This window comes from Zalophus californianus, chromosome 2 (assembly GCF_009762305.2).
Source record: "Zalophus californianus isolate mZalCal1 chromosome 2, mZalCal1.pri.v2, whole genome shotgun sequence".
NCBI lineage: Eukaryota > Metazoa > Chordata > Mammalia > Carnivora > Otariidae > Zalophus > Zalophus californianus.
The window spans coordinates 180267395-180288601 of record NC_045596.1 but is presented as its reverse complement, the minus strand read 5'-3'; the positions used below and the strand labels follow the sequence as shown (position 1 = coordinate 180288601).

The following is a 21207-nucleotide window of genomic DNA, read 5'->3' as shown; positions in this document are numbered from 1 at the left end:
AATTATACTTGTGTACTGGTTAAATGAAGAGTATTTTACTTGAAATTAATTAACTTTGAAAAAGTTGCTACAAACCTATTTTAAAGTACAGAAATAAAAGAGAATGGAAATCTACTTCAGTACTTCTACTTATGATCCAGCAGCAATGGAACAAAATATAACATGTTAGTTTTGACTATAAGACAGGGGAAAACATTATAAATATCACAACTCTAGGTTGGAACAAACTTAAAGGTCATCTAACTCAATCAAAATTTCAGTAAAAAGGGGATCATATCATGAAACTACAGTATGTATAAACAAGAAAAACCAAAGAAAAAAATTTAATGTATTAATTAATGAACATTTGGGTGTAGTGTTGGGGGAGTGGATGAAGGTCTAGATTATAATGACAGGAATCATATAAAAACTAAATTTATATTATGTTCTCCCAATCCCTCCTTGAGTCAGATTTATTCAACCAGAAACTCTTGGTGTTTGGAAATAGCTAGATGCTCACTGCAATTATTTATCGTGAATCTAGAAAGAACAAGAAATTGTACAGAAAGCACTTTGAAATTATCAATGATGGCCCACAGAATAAGTGTACATGTGTGTATGTACATATACATATATAAAGCGCTTCAAAATTATCACTGATGGTCCACAGAATAAGTGTATGTGTGTGTATGTATGTATACATATATAAACGCTGATCAGTGGACATTACTACATACTATTATTAGTATTATCTAAAACAACACATAGTATCAAGTAAAGGGTTCTCCCCTTATTACTAAATTAGAATTCCAATTGCTTTAAAAATTTAGGTGATTCTTAATCTGACAAATGATAAAATGTAAAATTGTTACAAGGCAAGAAGCCAATTAGGCATATACTTCCAATAGATGTCCTTAATTCCAATGACAGATATCTGGTCATCATTTTCCAAGAACACATTCATGAAGGTTTTTCTAACTAGTGTCAGTCTCATTTCAATGTATATTTTGCTATTATATACCCGATGTTTTAGGCTCGTGAAACTAATACTTTAGATGTTAGGTTATTACTATTTTATAGGCCTGATCATTTAAAAAAAATTACTTGCAGAGTTTTATATAACTCAAACTTCAATGAGCTGAAGAGAATAATTTAAAGAAAAAGAAGAAAAGTAGCACATGAATTTACTCAATAAATTACCAAGCATACTGATAAACTGAAATTAACAACTAATATTTCAGGAACCCAGCACCTAATTGACCCAAGAATAATACAAAATTTCCTTCAAAAAAATAGTTTCCCAGGGCGCCTGGGTGGTTCAGTTGGTTAAGCATCTGCCTTCAGCTCAGATCATGATCCCAGGTCCCAGGCTCCCTGCTCAGTGGGGAGTCTCCTTCTCCCTCTACCCACCCACCCCCCCCCGGCTTGTGCTCAATCACTCTCTCTCTCTAAAATAAATAAATAAAATCTTAAAAAAAAAAATAGTTTCCCAGATTATACTCAGATAAACTAAACGATATTTTGTTCAGATCACCCAGGCTCATAGGGCCATTGGGCCTTCTCAATCAGTACAGACAATTCCTGGGTCGGACCAAGAGAGGATTAAATTACCACCATTAAAATCTGCAGCAGATCTCTATTACTACCATAGCTCCTCCTTGCACTGTCATATTTCTGACCTTGAGCAAGGTGCTACCTCATCCTCATATGTTACTTTTTATTCTATTTCTAACATCTTCCCTGTTGATAATTCTCGGGTAATAATTCTTACTTCTGTTGAACTGATCCATTTTCTCCTAGCCTTCCACAACTAATTATTTACTTTCAAATGCTGCTTTCTGTCCAAGCTTTAAATTGCACTATCAACCCTATCACCAACTGCACACCCTCCATCACAATCTGCGATGGTCAGTTTACTATGTTAAATTTTAAAAGAATATCTTCTAATAGTTGAGTATCATTAGAAGAGAGATAGTTTATGAAACATTCAAGGGAAGGGAGAAAAGAGTTATGAATAATAAAACTATATTCAATCCCAGCCAAAAAACCACATCTACTCATTTAAAGTAATATAAATTAAAAAAAAATAATAAAATAAAAAAATAAATAAATAAATAAATAAATAATGTAAATTATCCAATGCCCGCACCATATATCCCACTTTCAAAGCCTCTTCATAAGTCATTTAAATTTGGGTTTTTATAGAGAAAATGTAAGCACAATTGACATATGAGGATATTAGCATAACAACAGTGTATAAAAATTAAGGTTATAACTCATGAACAGTACACCCCATAATTAGCCTACAATTACTACTATTAGAAGGCATATTAACTGAAGTTCCAAATAATTTTTTACAACACTGAAAAAAATATGTTTTTCCTGTGAGCAAATAAAATCAACTTTAAAAACAACCCATTTCAGAAAATTCATCTCATGATTACAGATAGACTATATGCTCCCAGTAAGAACATGTGACTATAAAATGAAAAGGAATACTTAGGTTTTTAAATGCTCCCTGTAAATGCATTCTGAACAAATAAATGTTTTAAAACTTTAGGTGAGAGATTAGAAAAATGTCAAACTAAGTTTGAGGAAGACTGCCTATCATCCTAAAGCTATTTTACACAAAACCTTAATTGTAAGGACCTGGAGAAATATGTTGAAAATATACCCTTGGAACCTTTATTCAACTGGTCGAATTATAGTCATTTGCTAAAACCACTAACTCCCTATAGCATACCTTGAACTTATTAAGATTGTCATTTTAATTCTTACAGCAAAAATAGCTCAAGTACAACCTGTATGTAAAAAAAAAATTTGTTTTCAAGTCTACTTTGATTTCCATACACATTCTAGAAAATACTTCTTGAATTTTTCAGACAACTTCAGAGTAACATAAAGCCGATATGAGTGTTACATTGTGTTGCACCAGGCTTAAAAATGACTAACTCTAAAAATTTCTCTCATCAATTTCATAATGCTTTTCAAAAAGCAACAACAAATAGAATACTTTCATCTCTGGCCAAGAGCAGCAACTGGGACTGTATTTACCCACCTACCTGAAACAAACAAAAGCAAATAAAATATATTAAACAGTTCTAAGGACAGTGAACATCAGGAAATAAAAGACAGTGAAGCCGAAGAGACAGGAAACAAACAAGGTGAGCCCTATGGCTGTTCTGACCTACTGCCCTTAGACAGATTCAAGGCTGAGTCAGGGAGAGGAAGAATACAGATAGATCTCAGTTAACTTCCTGAGTTAAGGAGAAGGAGCTGAAAGTCACCAAAGCAGCTGGAATCCCAGGACAGAGAAGTTGGGGATAGAGAACTGCATGGGGAGAAACCCAGAGGTCTACCGCTGGTCCCCTTGAGTAGTCAGCCGAGTGGTGATCAAAACTTGCACAAAAGGAAATTAGCTGAGGCCAGGAAGAAGCTCTACCCATAAGGATAATGAAAACAGTATTCAGCACTCACAAAGGGACCAAGATAGTGCCTGTGCCACCAGCCAGACTGTAAAACTTAATTCACAAGGCACTGGGTGCAGGACAGGATTTTGCCTCAATAGGGGGTAATAATCATCCCTAAACAGAATGCTGCTCTGGTACTGCCTAACAAATCTTATAATCAAGGCCCTGAAGGATCAAAAATGCTTGCATTCCAGAATAAAGTTCAATGACACTGATAGGAATACAAAAATATACAGCATCCAGAAAGGTAATATTTCAATTCTTGAATCCAATCAAATGTTACCAGGCATGTCAAGCAGCAGAAAAATACATTCCATAATGAGAAATTAATCAATCAAACCTGGCCCAGAGCTGACAGAGCTGGTGAAATTAACAGAGAGTATAATTCACTGTATTCAATATATTCAAAATGTTAGGCATGAAAGATATAAAAAGACCCAAAGTGAACTTCCAGAAATGAAAAACATATTGGTTGGGATTAATGGAAGATGAGACATATAGAAGAAAAGTGAACTTAAAGACATGCCAATAAAAACTGTTGTGAAAATCAGTGAGCTGTGGGACTTTAAGTGGTCCAATAAATGTGTAATTACAGAAAAAAAAAATCTGAAGAAATAAATGGCTGAAATTTCTCCAAATTTGATGAAATTATGCACCCACAGATCTAAGAAATGCAACAAATCCAAAATACAAGAAACATGAAGAAAATTACACCAAAGCACAGCATAATCAAATTTCTCAAAACCAGTATTAGAAAAAAAATCTTAAAAAGAGCAAGAGAAAAGGAAAGGCACACTACATACACAAAAACAAAGACAGGATTATAGCAGATTTCCAACTGGATATAATGCCAGGAAGAGAGAGCACAGTGACATATTTAAAGTACTGATACATTACATATAATCACACTAGAATATACATTTAACTTATATACAGATGTTATACTAAATCCCAAAATCTTTATACTCCAAATTCGAAATCAGGAAATTTTACGGTTTTAAAATGAAGTTCACCATTAAAAAAAAAAAAATTCAGATTTGTTTCCATTCATCCTCAAGCCTATTTTTAACATGTGAATCAATAAACACATCAATTTTGATTCTCAAGTAAATACCATTAGCACAAATATAGCATGTTAACACTCATACAATTCAAGAACAGAATATCACAAAAACATCAAGTGTGAACTCTGATACCAACATAACTATTACAGCTTTGATCTCTTGGCTTGCTCTTACCTCAGTGCATGAAAGAACTCAAAATAAACAAAATGCTTTGATTTTCTCTAATTTAAAAAGGCTTCTCTCAAATAAGGGTAACTGAATTCAGAACATAAATTTAAAATAAAAGTGGGGGAGAAAAGACATACATGTATAAAACATCTCATATCTTAGTATTATTAGTACATGCCAAACTTAGTGATATAGAATAATGAAAAGAATATTAATATTGGCTATAATGATCAGAGACAACCAAGTAGGTTAATGCTTTCACTAGGTCTTCAGAATTGGTAACATTTTGATTGATGGAGAAGAAAATAAGGGATAGCAGTAATTAAAAGGCAAGAAGGACAAAAAGAAAGTTGGGACTAAGCAATGATAAACAAAGATGCAAAGCGCATAAAGAATAGAAGGATTAAAAGAATCTTAGGTATAGAAAGGAGAAAACCAGCAAAAAGTAACAGAGTAATTTCAATATGATGGTGAAAACTAAAAAAAGACTATAAAAAGTTACAAAAGTAAGGATAGCAGAGATGGGGTAACAAAAATCTGGCCATTTGAATTGTAACTGTATTATTGAACTAATCTATGGGACTGACCGGTGACAAATCCTAACTCAAACAGTTTTCATTTTAAACAAAATTTTAAAACAACAATGAAACTCATAAAGATGATAATACATATATAAATATTAATAACTTATTTAAATATCATTATGTAATAATGCTCTGACCATGCTACTGGCATGGGAAAATGTACTTTATAGCACTTTAGTAAGTGATAAACATAACAAAGAGAGCCAAAATGAGGAGACAAAGGAATATATCCCAAATGAAAGAAAAGCACAAAACTACAGCAAAGGAGCTAAAACAAAGATAAACAATAGGCCTGACAAAGTATCCAAAGTAATGGTCATAAAGATACGCACTAGATTTAAAAAAAAAAAAAAAAAAGAGTGGAGGATCTCGGTGAGATCTTCAGCAAAGAGACAGAAAATATAAAAAGGAACCAGTCAGAGATGAAGAACTCACTACTAAAATAAAAATACACTAGAGGGAATCAATAGCAGATGGGAGGTTGCAGAGTAATGGATCTGCAATCTGGAAGACAAGGTAATGAAAAACAATAAAGTTGAACAGCAAAAACAAAAAATAACAGAAATTGAGAATGGGTTAAGAGAACTCAGTGACATCATCACGCATAATGACATTTGCATCATAGGGATCCCAGAAGAAGAGAGAGGGAACAGGGCAGAAAAACTTATTTGAAAAAATAATAGCTGAAAACTTCCCTAACCTTGGGAAGAAACAGACATCCAGATGTAGGAATCACATAGAGCCTCAAACAACATTAAACCAAAGAGGACCACACCAGGATATATAATAATTAAAATGGCAAAAAGCAGTGATAAAGAGAATTTTAAAAGCAGCAAAAGAAAACAGTCACATACAAGGGAAACCCTATAAGGCTAGTAACTGATTTTTTCAGCAGACACTGCAGGCCAGAAGAGAGTGGCATGATATACTCAAAGTGCTGAAAAGAAAAAGCCTACAACTAAGAATACTCTACAAGGTTATCATTCAGAATAGAAGGAGAGATAAAGTGTTTCCCAGGCAAACAAAAGTTAAAGAAGTTCATCACCATTAAACCAGACACATTAAAGGGAATTGTTTGAGTGGAAAGAAAAGGCCATAACTAGAAGAAAATTATGAAAGAAAAAAATTTCATAGGTAAATGCAAACATATAACAAAGGTACTAGACTAACTTATAAGTTATTTTGAAAGTGAAAGCACAAAAGCAGGGGTGCCTGGGTGGTTCAGTCAGTTAAGCGTCTGCCTTCAACTTGAGTCAGGATCCCAGGGTCCTGGGATCGAGTCCTGCATTGGGCCTCCTGCTCAGTGAGGAGTCTGCTTCTCCCTCTGCTCCTCTCTCAATCCCTCTTTCCCTCTCTCTCTCTACCCCTCTCAAATAAATAAAATCTTTAAAAAAACACAGAAGCAGTAAAATCAATTATATCTATGAAACTCAAAGGATTCACAAAATAGAAGAAGGTAAAATATGGCATCATATACATAAAACAAGGGGGCGTTAAAATATACTGCTTTTTAGAATGAGTTCAAATTTAAGCGACAATCACCTTTACATATAGACTGCTATACATATAAGATGTTATATATGAACCTAATAGTAAACACACATCAAAATCCTATAATAGATGCACACACAAAGAGAAAGGAATCCAAGCTTAACAATAAAGCCATGAAGCCACAAGAGAACAGAATAAGAGAAGAAGAAAGGACAGAGAACTTCACAAATTGAAAAGTGAGTAACAAAATGGCAATAAGTACATACCTATCACCAATTACTTCAAATGTAAATGGGCTAAATGCTCCCAAATCAGAACACATACAGTGACTGAATGGAAAATAAAGCAAGACTCATCTATACACTACCCCCAAGAGACTCATTTCAGACCTAACACATGCAGATTGAAAGTAAGGGGATGGAAAAACATTTATCATGCAAATGGAAGCAAAAAGAAAGCTATGATAGCAGTGGTTGTATCAGACAAAACATATTTTAAAACACACATGTAGCAAAAGACAAGGACGCTATATAAGATAAAGGGAAAAATCCAACAAGAGGATATTAACAATTGTAAGTATCTATGCACCCAACATGGGAGCATCTAAGTACATAAAGGAATTAACAGCCTAAAAGGAAAAACTGACAGTAATACATTAAGAGTTGAAAACTTTAACACTGCACTTACATCAATGGATACATCATCCAGACAAAAAAAATCAATAAGGAAACAGTGGCTCTGAATGACACAGTAGATGAGATGGACCTAAAAAATATATACAGAACACTCCATCCAAAAGCAGCATAATACACATTCTTTTCAAGTGCACATGGAACACTCTCCAAAACAGATCACATGTTAGACCACAAAACCAGTCTCAATAAATTCAAGAAGCCTGAAATCACATCACGCACCTTTTCTGACATTATGAAATTAGAAATCAATTAAAAGAAAAAGTCTGAAAAAAATATAAATACATAGAGGTTTAATTACATGCAACTAAAGAGTAAATGGGTCAACCAAGAATCCAAAGAGATAATTAAAAAGAACACATGGACAGAAATGGAAATGAAAATGAAAATAAGAACACAATAATCCAAAATCTTTGGGATGCAGCTAAAGCAGTTCTAGGATCAAACTTTATAGCAATACAGACCTACTTCAAGAAACAGGAAAAATCTCAAACAACCTAACCATACACCTAAACGAGCTAGAAAAGGGAGAACAAATAAAGCAAAGAGCCAGTATAAGGAAGGAAATAATAAAGATTAAAGCAGAAATATATGAAATAAAGACTAAAAAAAGCAATAGAACAGACCAGTGAAATGAGGAGCTGGTCTTTGAATAGATAAACAGAAGTGATACACCTTTAGCCTGATTCATTAAGAAAAAATGCGAGAGGACTCAAAATCAGAAATGAAGGAGGAGAAATAACAACTAACAGGACAGAAATATAAAGGATTATAAAGGGATACTATGAAAAAGTATATGCCAACAAACTGGATAACCTAGAAGAAATGGATAAATTCCTAGAAACATTAAGATCTTCCTAAACTGCATCAAAAAGAAATAGAAAATTTGAACAGATTGTGTACTGGCAATGAAACTGAATCAGTATGTACTCTGAAAAATATAAGACAATGATGAAAGAAACTGAAGACTACATAAACAAATGGAAAGATATACCACGCTCGTGGATTGGAAGAATGAATATGATCAAAACGTCCACACTAGCCAAAGCAATCTACAGATTCAGGGCAATCCCAATCAAAATACCAAAAGCATTTTTCACAGAACTAGAACAAATAATCCTAAAATTTATATGGAACCACAAAAGACCCCAAAAAGCCAAAGCAATCATGAGGGAAAAAAAACAAAGCTGGAGGTATCACAGTCTCAGATTTTAAGATATACTACAAAGCTGTAGTCATCAAAACAGTATGGTACTAGCAAAAAATAGACACATAGATCAGTGAAACTGAAGAGAGAGCCCACAAATAAACCCATGCTTTTATGGCCAATTAATCTACGACAAAGCAGACAAAAATGTACAATGGGGAAAGGACATTTCTCTTCAACAAATGGTGTTGGGAAAATTGGACAGCTATATGCTAAAGAATGAAACTGGACCTTACTTTCTGACACCATACACAAAAATAAACATAAAATGGATTAGAAGACCTAAATGTGAGACCTGAAGCCATAAAACTCCTAGAAGAAAACACAAGCAGTAATCTTCTTGACATAAGCCACAGAAACATTTTTCTAGACAGGTTTCCTAAGGTAAGGAAAACAAAAGCAAAAATTAACTACCAAAACTACACCAAAACAAAAAGCTTGCACATCAAAGGAAACCATCAAAAACAAAACAAAACAAAAAACAAAAAGGTAACCTACGTAATGGGAGAAAATATTTGCCAGTGGTATTCCAATTGAGTTAATATCTAAAATATATAAAGAACCTACACAAATAACATCAACTGAACAAATATTCTGATTAAAAGTGGGCAGAAGACCTGAACAGACATTTTCCCAAAGAAGATGTACAGATGGCTAACGAATGAAAAGTTGTTCAACATCACTAATCATCTGGGAAATGCAAATCAAAACCACAGTGAGCTACCACCTAACACCTGTCAGAAAGGCTATAATCAAAAAGACAATAACAAACATTGGCAAGGATATGGAAAAAAAGAAACTCTTGTGCACTGTTGGTGGGAATGCAAACTGGTGCAGCCATTATGGAAAACAGTATGGAGGTTTCTCCAAAAATTAAAAATAGAAATACCATATGATCTAGTAATTCTACTACTGGGTATTTACAACCGAAACACCCATCAGTAGATGGATAGATAAAGATGTGGTGTGTGTGTGTGTGCATGTGATTTATAAATATAGGAATATTACTCAGCCATAAAAGAGAATGAGATCTTGCCATTTGCAACAATGTGGATGGAACTAGAGGGTGTAACGCTAAGTCAAATAAGTCATACACAAAGACAAGTACTATATGATTTCATTTATATGTGGAATTTAAGGAGAAAAAAACGAACAAAGAGGAAAAAAAAGACAAAAAAGCAAACAAAAAACAATGTTAAATGCAGAGAACAAAGAGGCAGTTGCTAGAGGGGAGGTAGTGGGGGGATGACTGAACTAGATAAAGGGGATTAAGAGGTACAAACCTCCAGTTACAAAATAAAGAAGTCACAGAGATGAAATGTAGGGCAGAGGGAATACAGCCAGTAAGATTTTAAAACTGCTGATGGTGACAGATGATGACTACACTTACCTGAGCACTAAGTAATGTATAGAATTGTTGCATCATGTTGTACACTTGAAACTAATACCTCAAAAAAAATTGTAATACACCGAAACAGACAAAAATAGTATTAGAAAATCCATTCCTTTGCTTCATGGTTGAAATGACTAGAACATTTTAGTAAAGCTGAGGCTCACATAAATAAAAAAAACTTTTCTAAATAAAAGTATAAGAAATGGTTGAGTCCAAAAGCTAATACATCAATTAATTGAGAGATAACAAAACAAAAACAGTGATGAATATCTGAGTGGAAAACAGCAAAGATCGGAGGCATACAGCAAAGAAATCTCCGGTGAAACTAAAATTAGTTATAAATATTATTTACCTTTTAAATGTTAAAAAACTAAGTAAGAACATAATTATCTCCTTACCACACCTACCAAAATAATGGTTTGTACCATTATGAAATGGTATCAAGAAAAGGCTATAAATTTCTGGTCCATCTACTTAATTTGTAGGTGAGTAATTCCAGAGAATGTCAGAGAAGAAAAATGACTTTCGAAAAGACTCATAGTCAGTTAATGGCAAAGCTATTTTGCAAGCTCAGCTTGGTATAAAAATTCAAGGTTCTGTGTGGCCCCTATCATTGCCATCATAAAGTAAATTCTTCATTAAATAAAATCAAATTTTATTAAAAATATGCATGTATAGAATTGTTGCATCATGTTGTACACCTGAAACTAATACCTCAAAAAAAATTCTAATACACCGAAACAGACAAAAATAGTATTAGAAAATACTATTTTCGGGGCACCTGGGTGGCTCAGTCGTTAAGCGTCTGTCTTCAGCTCAGGTCATGATCCCAGGGTCCTGGGATCAAGCCCCGCATCGGGCTCCCTGCTTGGCAGGGAGCCTGCTTCTCCCTCTCCCACTCCCCCTGCTTGTGTTCCCTCTCTCGCTCTCTGTCAGATAAATAAATAAAATCTTAAAAAAAAAAAAAAGAAAATACTATTTTCTAATAGTATTTTCTAATGTGTATTCTGAGATAACTATTTTAGTTATCTCAGAATACACATGCAATCATTCAAAGAGGACAAAATTTATTACTTTTTAATTTGTTATTAACGTGATTAAACATTTCATTAGTAACAGAGAGGGAAATTTCACAACTTCTTTATTTGAACGGATCAATAATTTAAGATTTATCTCCTAAGATGTATCTTCACAGAGAAGAAATCAACAGAATAAACTACAAGTATTTTGGAAGCGGTAAAGGCATGTAACTTTTTATACCCCTAGTTTATTGACAAAAGACATACAGAAATCAGTTACATATGGTCAAGGAGTAGAGGTCCACAGAAGAGTGAGTATGGGAATGTTTCTCATGTGAGTATCACAACAGTTGAAGAAACATAATATTAAAACCTAAAGAAGACATGAAAAATAAAGCAAAACTACACTATTAGGGTTAAGAAAAGTAACAAAAATAAACAAAAACTACTAACTAGAGTAGAAATGTAGCTTCTTTTTCTATCCCATCTAGTACACATAAATGCATATACAAGTGACTCCTGAACAACATGGGTTTGAACTGCACAGATCCACTCATACGTGGATTTTTTTTGATAAATACAGTACAGTACTATAAATGTACTTCTCTTATGATAACATTTTCTTTTCTTGAGCTTACTTTATTATAAGAATAAAGTAAAAAATATATATGACATACTATTAATCAGCTATTTATGGTATCAGTAAGATTTCTGATCAACAGTAGGCTACAAGTAAAGTTTAGAGGAGGTGAGAAGTTATACACAGATTTTCAACTGCACAGGGGGTCAGTGCCCCTAACCCTGGCATTGTTCAAGGGTCAACTGTACTAAACGAGTAATTATATAACAAAATTCTCAAGATTTAGAAAAACAAACTTATAAGAACTTGGGTATAAATAATTAAATATTTTGGGATAAACTGGAAAGAAAATCTAGGATGACTCATCTTAAAATTGAAATATTCATAAGTGTCATCCATCTATTTTATCACAATATAATATGTGGCTGCCTAAATCCAAATCAGAGACTTTAAACAGAGATTTAATGGAGTTGAGTCTAATTAAAAACTTAAATAGTTATCATGAATTAGAGATACATTAATGATGAAGTGAAATTTATCCCACCAACATGAGTAAGTTTATCTTAAAGAGAACTTAAGTTTATTAATTCTTTGCTATTCTATCCTTACTTAAGACAGTGAGATCTTATACTCATTTGCTCCTACATGGAAGTATCTTTTTCCCCCAACTTCTCCAAGAGCCAGAAGAATTCAAATCATGTCTTATCTTTATCATAAAATCTGGTGGGACACTGACTATATTACTTACATTGCCTAATGCTGTCTACTTGTTTGTAAGGTGGTGATGATGATGGTGGTTAAGTGACCTACCAGGAAGCAAATACTCAAGTCCGTATTTTTTTTCATCTTTTTTTAGCAGTAAAGGTGTTTCTAAAATTTTTTTACTGTCCCTTTCCAATTTCATTCAGTTTTGAACCTTTTTTTTGTTTTTAAAGATTTTATTTATTTGGCAGAGAGACAGCAAGAGAGGGAACACAAGCAGGGGGAGTGGGAGAGGGAGAAGCAGACTTCCCGCCGAGCAGGGAGCCCCATGTGGGGCTCGATCCCAGGACCCTGGGACCATGACGCTTAACGACTGAGCCACCCAGGCGCCCCAGTTTTGAAACTTTCAATTCAAACTTACACATATTGTCCAACTCATCTAAGGCTGCAAAGCTTGGAATTATACATAGAATTTTAATATGATCTAACAATTATGGGATGTAATAATATGAGCTTAGTGATCCAGCACACTACTTATGAATTCCAATGTGGCAGCGGGCTTATTTTCTATCTCACAGTAAATTTAATGTTAATTTAAAATTTAATTTTTAATTACCTACTAATGGCCTTATGTTAAATTAACTCTGCTCCATACTACATTTTTCCTTCCCAAACTTCATCCCGATGTTGTTACCTTTAAAAATAAAACTGCCAGTGATTTTACCAGCAAAAATGGGTTTATTTGAAAATAGCAGAGAACTGCAATTAAAGACAAGCAAGCTAAGGCAAAACCATAAGCAAGTCCAACAAAGGAGAGGGGTAAAAGGAGGAGGAAGTTGGGAGAAGTTGTTCTGAAAGACAGTCCACTGGAGAAAAGCAAGAGGTCAGGGTGACAACGGCTTTTCACTCACTGAGTTGCAGGGGTAGCCAATTTCTGTTGAGGCCTGTGACAGATTCTTTCCTGCTGAGGATTCTTCCTTGGGGAAGGTAACTGACAGGACTGTTGGAGTTCCTATTTAACAATTCTTCCTATAATTGACATTTGAATGTTAGGACTCCCTTCTAAGCTCCCCATTATGGCCTAGCAACTCTTTTTTAGTGAGGTTTGTCCTTTTAAATTTTCACAGTTTCTAATTGATCAACTTACCAACATCAACACAGATTCTAATCTTACCCTATTCTATTTTCTAAAGCCATGCTTCTCACTTTAATGTGCATATGGATCACCTAAGGATCTTGTTAAATTGAAGATTCTCAAAATGTCTGGAGTGTGAGTCCAAACTGCTACAGTTAAACTCCCAGGTGAAGCTGATGCTGTCAATCTATGAACCACACTTTGAATAGTAATAGTCAAAATCCTAGCAACCTCAGAATAATTACCTGGGGAAAAAAGCTTTGTTTCCGAGGCAAAAACCTAGAAACCATGTTAATTTGAAAACAATAAAGTCAACTAATTCTAATAAAGAAACTCAAACACTTAATGAATCTAGAACACTTTTTAAAAAGTGGTATAAATACAGCATTTACACATAATTATCCTACCAATACTATCAACTTAAAACATCTTTGGTAATGCAGTTCTATTGAGAGACTAAGTTATCTAAGTGTCAATTCTTTTTAAACACCAGAGCCAAACTGCTCTACAACTCTACTTACTCTATTCAAGAACTTAAAACCCTACTTTAATAAGTCTTCCTTTTGGCATGTTTCTGGGTAGCAGGGTGAAACAAGATATACAATAAGGGCTATTCAAAAGCCATGGGGGTGGGGTGCGTGGACTGCTCAGTCGGTTAAACAGTTAAGCATCTGACTCTTGGTTTCGGCTCAGGTCATGATCTCAGAGTCATGAGATCGAGGCCTGCCTCAGGCCCAGCGCTGAGTGTGGAGCCTGCTCAAGATTCTCTCTTTTTCTCCCTCTGCCCCTACCCTTAGCCTCCACACCTCGTGCACGCTCTCTCTAAAAATAAAATAAGATAAAACCCCAAAAACCATGGGAGTATCATTTAAATATGAATGGCAGATCCTTTTCTTTGTAATATAAAAGACAGAAATAGTAATAAAACTGAATGTTATAACAACACATTACATGGAAAAAAGTACATTTCTGGCAAGCGAATACAGGTATATCTAGAAAAAAAATTTAAATAAACTCAAGATCAGGATAAATGTAGAAAGGGCAGTGTAAGGAATAAAGTCCATAAACATTACCTTCAGTTTGTGCCATATTTATCAGTAACCCAGTACGTAAGTAGTAAAATCTGAATATACGGTCAGTTGATCATGAAGTCTCTGTTAATTGTTTCAGCACAAGATGAAAAACAGCTGCTACAATAGCAACAAGGACTAAGAAAGTCAGGACAATTTGGTATTTAAAAAAAAAAAAACTGTGTTTTTCAAAGTGTAATTCCCCCAACCAGCAAGAGTTCCCAAACTTTACCATGAGTCAGAATTACTCTGAGGGCTCATTTTTTTAAATTAAGAGTTTTAAAGTCAGTAGGTCAGTATGGCCCCCAAATATTCATTCTAATAAGTTCCTGGTCAAAAGACCACACTGAGAAGCACTACATTCAACTGCTGTTGGTATCTATCAAAGATCTAGGGACTCTGCTCCACAGCTACTTCTCCATGTCAGCACTGGCTCCACAGCAATAGATGTGTTTGGCCCTGAACGATGTATATTTGCTACACAGATGACTTGCCTCCTACTTCATGGAGAAAAATTAAGCCATGTTATTTATTACATAAACCCTTCAACTTCTCACCCCTAAATTATTTACATCCACACTAATTACTCTGGACCTCCTGATCCAAAGGTATGTGTCCCAGAAGGGACACAGAAATCAAGTCATTCTAGGACCTTGATTAATCATTTAGCCTTCTACTAACCCACCTTCATCAATTATTCCTGGCTTCTACTGATGTTCTTCCTGTAGACAAGTTCTAGCTTCTCCCATAAAAAACAAAACACTTGTCATTTGAGCTCATATTTACTTCTAGTTAACTGTGGTTCTTCCCCACTTCTGCTCTTTAAAAAGTAATCTGTCCAATTGCTTCTGCCTTGAATTCACTCCTTAACCCACAACACTCAATCCTCCATACTTAACCACTCAAACTGTTCTTGACAAACTAAAAATGACTTGGCAAATCTGATGGATACTCTTCTGGCTTTACTTTATTTGAACATAGTATTTGGCACCATTTATCACTCCCTCCTTAAGATGTTTTTCCTAGTTTCCTCATCCCACCCTCACTAATTTTTCACAGCATTCTTCACTGTATCCTTCCCCCCTGAATTATTTTTAAGACAGGCCAACTTGTCTCCTCATTCTATATGAATTCCCTGGGTGATCTCATCTACATTTATGGCTTTATCAGCTTACACATTTGTAACACCAATTGTGGATTCCAAAGTTTATATCCTGAACCTCAAATGAAATTGCCAAGGACTTCAAATGCCATGTGTCTAAAGTTGAATTCATGTGTATCCTAATATAATTCCCACACTTATATTCCTAATGCCAGTGAATACATCAGTTGCCTAAGCCAGAAACATACAATCCATTCTACAGTCCCCCTTCTCCTCCATTCCTATACCCTAGCAGCCCTTCCACCTCCTAAAACATTTGGCTCTATCCCCTTTTCTCCTTTCCTTTTATCATAATATCTTAGGCTTCATTATCTCTCCCAAACTAGTACTTTCATAGCCTTGACTGGTCTTTATTCTAAGAGTGTTATATTTAAAAAAACACCTCCAGCCCCAAATCTCTTCTCTACTACTGTAAGTTATCTTTCTAAACACAGATATGTAGTGTATCACAAATCTGTGTATTATCCTTCAATGTCTTCACATCTCCTACAATGTTAATTTCAAACATTCTGTATTAGCATTTCACACCCTCAAAGCTTGGCTTCCATTTTTGCCTGTCCATCTTCACCTCACGTTAATCCCAACAGAACCCTGCACATGCAAAGGCCCTAAGTATTTGAAATCCCCTGAACTCATACTTTCAGATTGTTGTACCTTTGGGGAATGCTGTTCTCACCAGCTGAGATTCTCCATTCTCCTCCCTTCACCACCACCATCCACCCACCCACCCACCCACTTAAATCCTCCACCAAGATGTCAAACTCCTCATTAGTCAAAACTAAATTCAATCAAATACCTAACTCTGAAGCCTTTCTAAGTCTTACCATGTAGAGATATGGACTTATTCTTATCAGGTCATAAAGTGAATCTACCTAGCACTTATCTATTGTTATTAGTATTTATATAGGTCTCTCTCACTAAACAGTCTCTGAATAGGATATACTTTCTTTGCCTTTAGATTTCCCCCTAAACCTGTAAATTCCTCCAGTTGTGCTAGTATACATTTAATGAATGAGTAATAAATTCATCAAAACACATAAAAGTATTATAAGAAAATTCTTACATGTAAGTAGAATATTTTTCCACTTTTACAATACAAAAACAAATACACTATCCTCCTTGATCAGTTTGCTTTTAATTAAACTTGATTAACAATTTTACAGTTACTCACTGACATATCAAAACATTTGTCCTCTACTCAAATTAATGATGTTTATGAGGTTCACAATTGAGAATATGTTAAAGAAAATTAAATGTTTAACATCAACTAAGCATCTAAATATTTTTAATTCCCACAGAAATATTAAACAGTTGTGCCAATGCATTTGATCACACTTTCCATAAGTAGCTGTTTTTAAGAGCATTTTCTTGCAAACTACCACCCCATCAGCAGAAAGGGCAATCTACTTAATACCACTTGTCATGAAACTTGATTAAGCACATCTGCTCACTGAGATCATATTCCCCTTTCTTCTTCCCATTCCTGATTTTTCCTTCCTAAAAATGTATTCTAATCATTGAAGAGAAGACTCTTCTAAAATACGAAGGTTTTTTTTGGCTTACAATATAGAAATGGCTCATGCTTATAATGTACCTTTTTAAGAGTTGTCCAACAACCAAAAAAATTTCCTTTTTTAAAATATAATTCACTATTTCCCTTCACAAAAGGATATAATTGGCATTGGAGTAGATATAATTTAATTAAACCTCCCACACAATACGGCATGTACAATATCCTGACAATTGATCACCAAAGGTCAATACTTTTAATAAAAATTAGCTTGCTATCTCAACGGGCAGATTTAATTTCAAAATGGTGATAATACTTCAAATAATAACCATCCACTGAACCTAATTTTGCCCTCTGGAGCTACAAAAGTAAGTCTTAACCATAGAAGATACATTGTCAAATATTTAATGGGAACAATAATGAGCCTTTATCTTTCATTTTCTAAGTTAAACTTGCCAAATTATTTCCAATATTCCCCAAGTAATGTGGTTTTCACTCTTTACCATCTCCGTCAATTTTCTCTGCACTGGCCAGAGTTTTCAAACCTTAAGAGTGCTTCACTTGCTCTTCATTTCATTACCAAGTGGCTAGAGTTTTCAAACCTTAAGAGTGCTTTACTTGCTCTTCATTTCATTACCAAGTGACTACGAATGTTGGAACAAAAAACAACACAACTTAGAAAAGAATCCCTATACTACCAAATCCTATAACTGCTGTGATTAAATATGAAATTTATGGACTACAATTAGTAGAAAAATCAGAGCACTAAGTTTATATTTGTAAAGCGCTTGAAAACAGTGTCACATAGCAGTCTACTTAAATGTTTGACAAATGAAATTAACGGGTCCACTGTTTATTATCTTTGTAGTGGTAAAGAACTTTATCTGAAATATGTGTAGATAATCAATGTAAGAATAGCCTAATTACTACTGGATTTTTTTTTTAATTCCAGCACAGTTAACATACAGTGTTACGTTAGTTTCAGGTGTACGATTCAACAATTCTATACATTTCTCACTGCTCATTCTACTACTGGATTTTTAAAAACATTTTCATTCTCTTAAATGTCAAATTGCTAAACAATGAAGTTTAAAAATCTGCCAAAAACTACAGAGCACTATGCCTAATCTTCAGTTCTAACCCAAATTAGGATCACAAAATCAACAGAATCAGGAGATGCTATAGAAAAATTCTAAAGCACCTTCAAAAAATAAAAAACTTCCTCTTCAACTTCAGGATCAGAAGGAATGTAAGGTAGGTAGCAGCAAAAGAGAAACCACATCAGCAATGGCTCCTCCTCCTACCAGAAATGTTCATTGCTGTTAACCTATTCAGTTGGCATTACTGAATGCTTCCTGTCTATGAAGTCAGAAAACATTTTAGAGATGTAAGAAAACACAGTATAGGCTGTATCTTAATACAGCAACATAGTCAAATTTTTGTCTCATTCACAACTGTTTCCAATTGGTGCTTAGCATAGTCTTTTGGGGGGGCAGAGATAGTATTTAAAATTATTTTATTATACTAAGAACACTTAATATTTCAAGTATACATTACTGTTGACTACAGGTACAATGTTGTACAGCAGATCCCTAGAATCTATTCATGTTGCTTAACTGAAATGTTTTGTCCATTGATTAGTATTCCCCATCTTTCCCCTCCCCCCAGCACCTGGCAACTACCATTTCACTCTTTGATTCTATGGATTTGACTAGTTTAGATGTCTCATCAAAATGCCAGTCTTTTGGTGACTGGCATTTAATTTAGCATAATGTCCTCAAGGTTGATCCATGTCACATATTCCCTCTTTTTCAAGGCTGAATGCATATACATTTTCTTTATCCATTTGTCAATGGGTATTTAAGTTTTTTCTACATCTGTTGTGAAAAGTGCTGTAATTAACATGGGGGTGCATATATTTTTTCAAGATTCTGATTTCAATTCCTTTGGATAAATACCCAGAAATCGGATTGCCAGATCATATGGTAGTTTTTCTACATCTAGCTGTTGTGAAAAGTGCTGTAATGAACACGGGATGCAGATATTTTTTCAAGATTCTGATTTCAATTCCTTTGGATAAATACCCAGACATCGGATTGCCAGATCATATGGTAGTTGTATCATTAGTTTTTGGAGGAACCTCTAACCAATCATTGGCAATTCCTAGGAAGCCAGGCTTAAAAACAGAAACAAGGATGCAAAAAAACTAAGCATTAAAGTCAGAGGAGGAACACTGCAGGGGAAATAAAAGACTCCACAGAATTAATCCAGGCAAGCCACCAAACAAATAAAAAAGTAAAAGAACAAGAATAGGCCTGGGAAAAGGGAATAGTCAGAATCCAGAGTTCCTAAAATATCTTTAAGATATCCAGTTTTCAACAAAAAACATGCATAGAAACAGCAAAAAGACATGCAGAGAAACACAAAAGTGCAAACCTTGCACAGGAAAAAAAAGATTAGAGAATAACTGCCTGAGTGGGTCCAGATACTGGGCTTAACAAAGACCTCAAAGTGGCTATTATACGTATGTTCAAACAACTAAAAAAAACCACACTGGAAAAAGTAAAGGATGACAATTCATCAAATAAAGATTAAAAATAAAGAAACAAACTACAAAGCACGACCAAATGAAAAAACAAAAGAGTCTGAAACATGCTTTCTACCTCAAAAAAATCTAAGTAGGATTAAACTGTCCTGACATGATTAACATCAAACATATTATTTTGATTTTTAACTCTAGGATGCATTGTGTAAAAAGGCAAATGTACATTTTAAAAATTTCTATGCCAAAATATACAACTTATATTGTCCTTAATAACATCATTAAGACCACTTGTATTAGATATGCTTGAGCCATCATCCTACATCATTCCTATTACCACAGGATAATTACCATGAGCATCCCCTTTTACTCTCGAATTTGTTCCAGTTCTGATGTCAATTATATGGTCACCTACAAACCTATAAGTATCTTTCAAGTTATTTACAGTATCTTTAACTTTTGTTCTCTTTAATCTTTCATTATTTGCATTTAAAATGTTAATATGAATTTTTAGAAACTTAATATGTTGTTGTGTATAATCAAAGTAGTCAAATGCCCTTTCTTACAGCATGAATGTATCCCTCAATCCACTTGGGTGCACAAGTAACAATAAAGAAAAATGTTGAAACAATAAAAAAAATTTATAAAAACTAGTTCAAGTTTCATTCTTCAAGAGAAACAACATATTTAATTCTATTTTCACATCAGATAGAAAAAGCAGATTCCTAATTGCCTAGCAAAAGGAAGCCGGTCCATCAACTAATGAACTTGTAGTTTAGTCTCTCACAGTTAAGAAAGCAAGAATTCTGCACACATCAATTAAAAACTGATTTGTTGCTTTAATAGAAAACCTTTATTTAGAAAAATGAAAATGAAAACTTTTGTGCTACATAGGTTCAAAAATGAACCGAAGTATAGTATCTTTTAAATTTCCATAGGGAAAAAAAACTAAGATCAGTTCAAAATCTGAAATTGGTAATCTTATTCAGTTGCTACTATACCCACTTGAAAATAATACATATTTTAATATATAAATCACAAATTTCTGACTGACTTTTATAACCCTTTCCTAGATTTAAAATTCGTTTTAATCTTGGGTGTAAAAGTATCTTTAAGAAGTCTAAAACATCTATCATTTCCACCAAAAGTAAGATTACATATTTGTAAAAGAAGTATAACACAAAGGAATTTCTGAAATAAATTATCCTCTTACTTAATAAAACAAGGTATGTACATACATACATACATTAGATTCATCTAACTTAATATTTTAATTTGTCATGAAAAGACTCCATTGCAGTTGAAAACCAAGTGTGAATAATCATTGCAAAATAAAATCAAATTATCCCAGTTCAGCTGCTTTTTTATACTACACTGGCTACTTCACAAGGAAGCTGTAGTCCTTTTTAAAACAAAGCAAAGTTGGGCGCCTAGGTGGC

General features: G+C 34.1%; 1 protein-coding gene across 4 annotated transcripts in view; it reads right to left on the bottom strand.

Annotated features, from left to right (window-relative positions):
- The window catches only part of TUSC3 (tumor suppressor candidate 3), a 217559-nt gene that overhangs the window by 175085 nt on the left and 21267 nt on the right, over positions 1-21207 (bottom strand). The gene's annotated exons all lie outside the window — the stretch shown is intronic.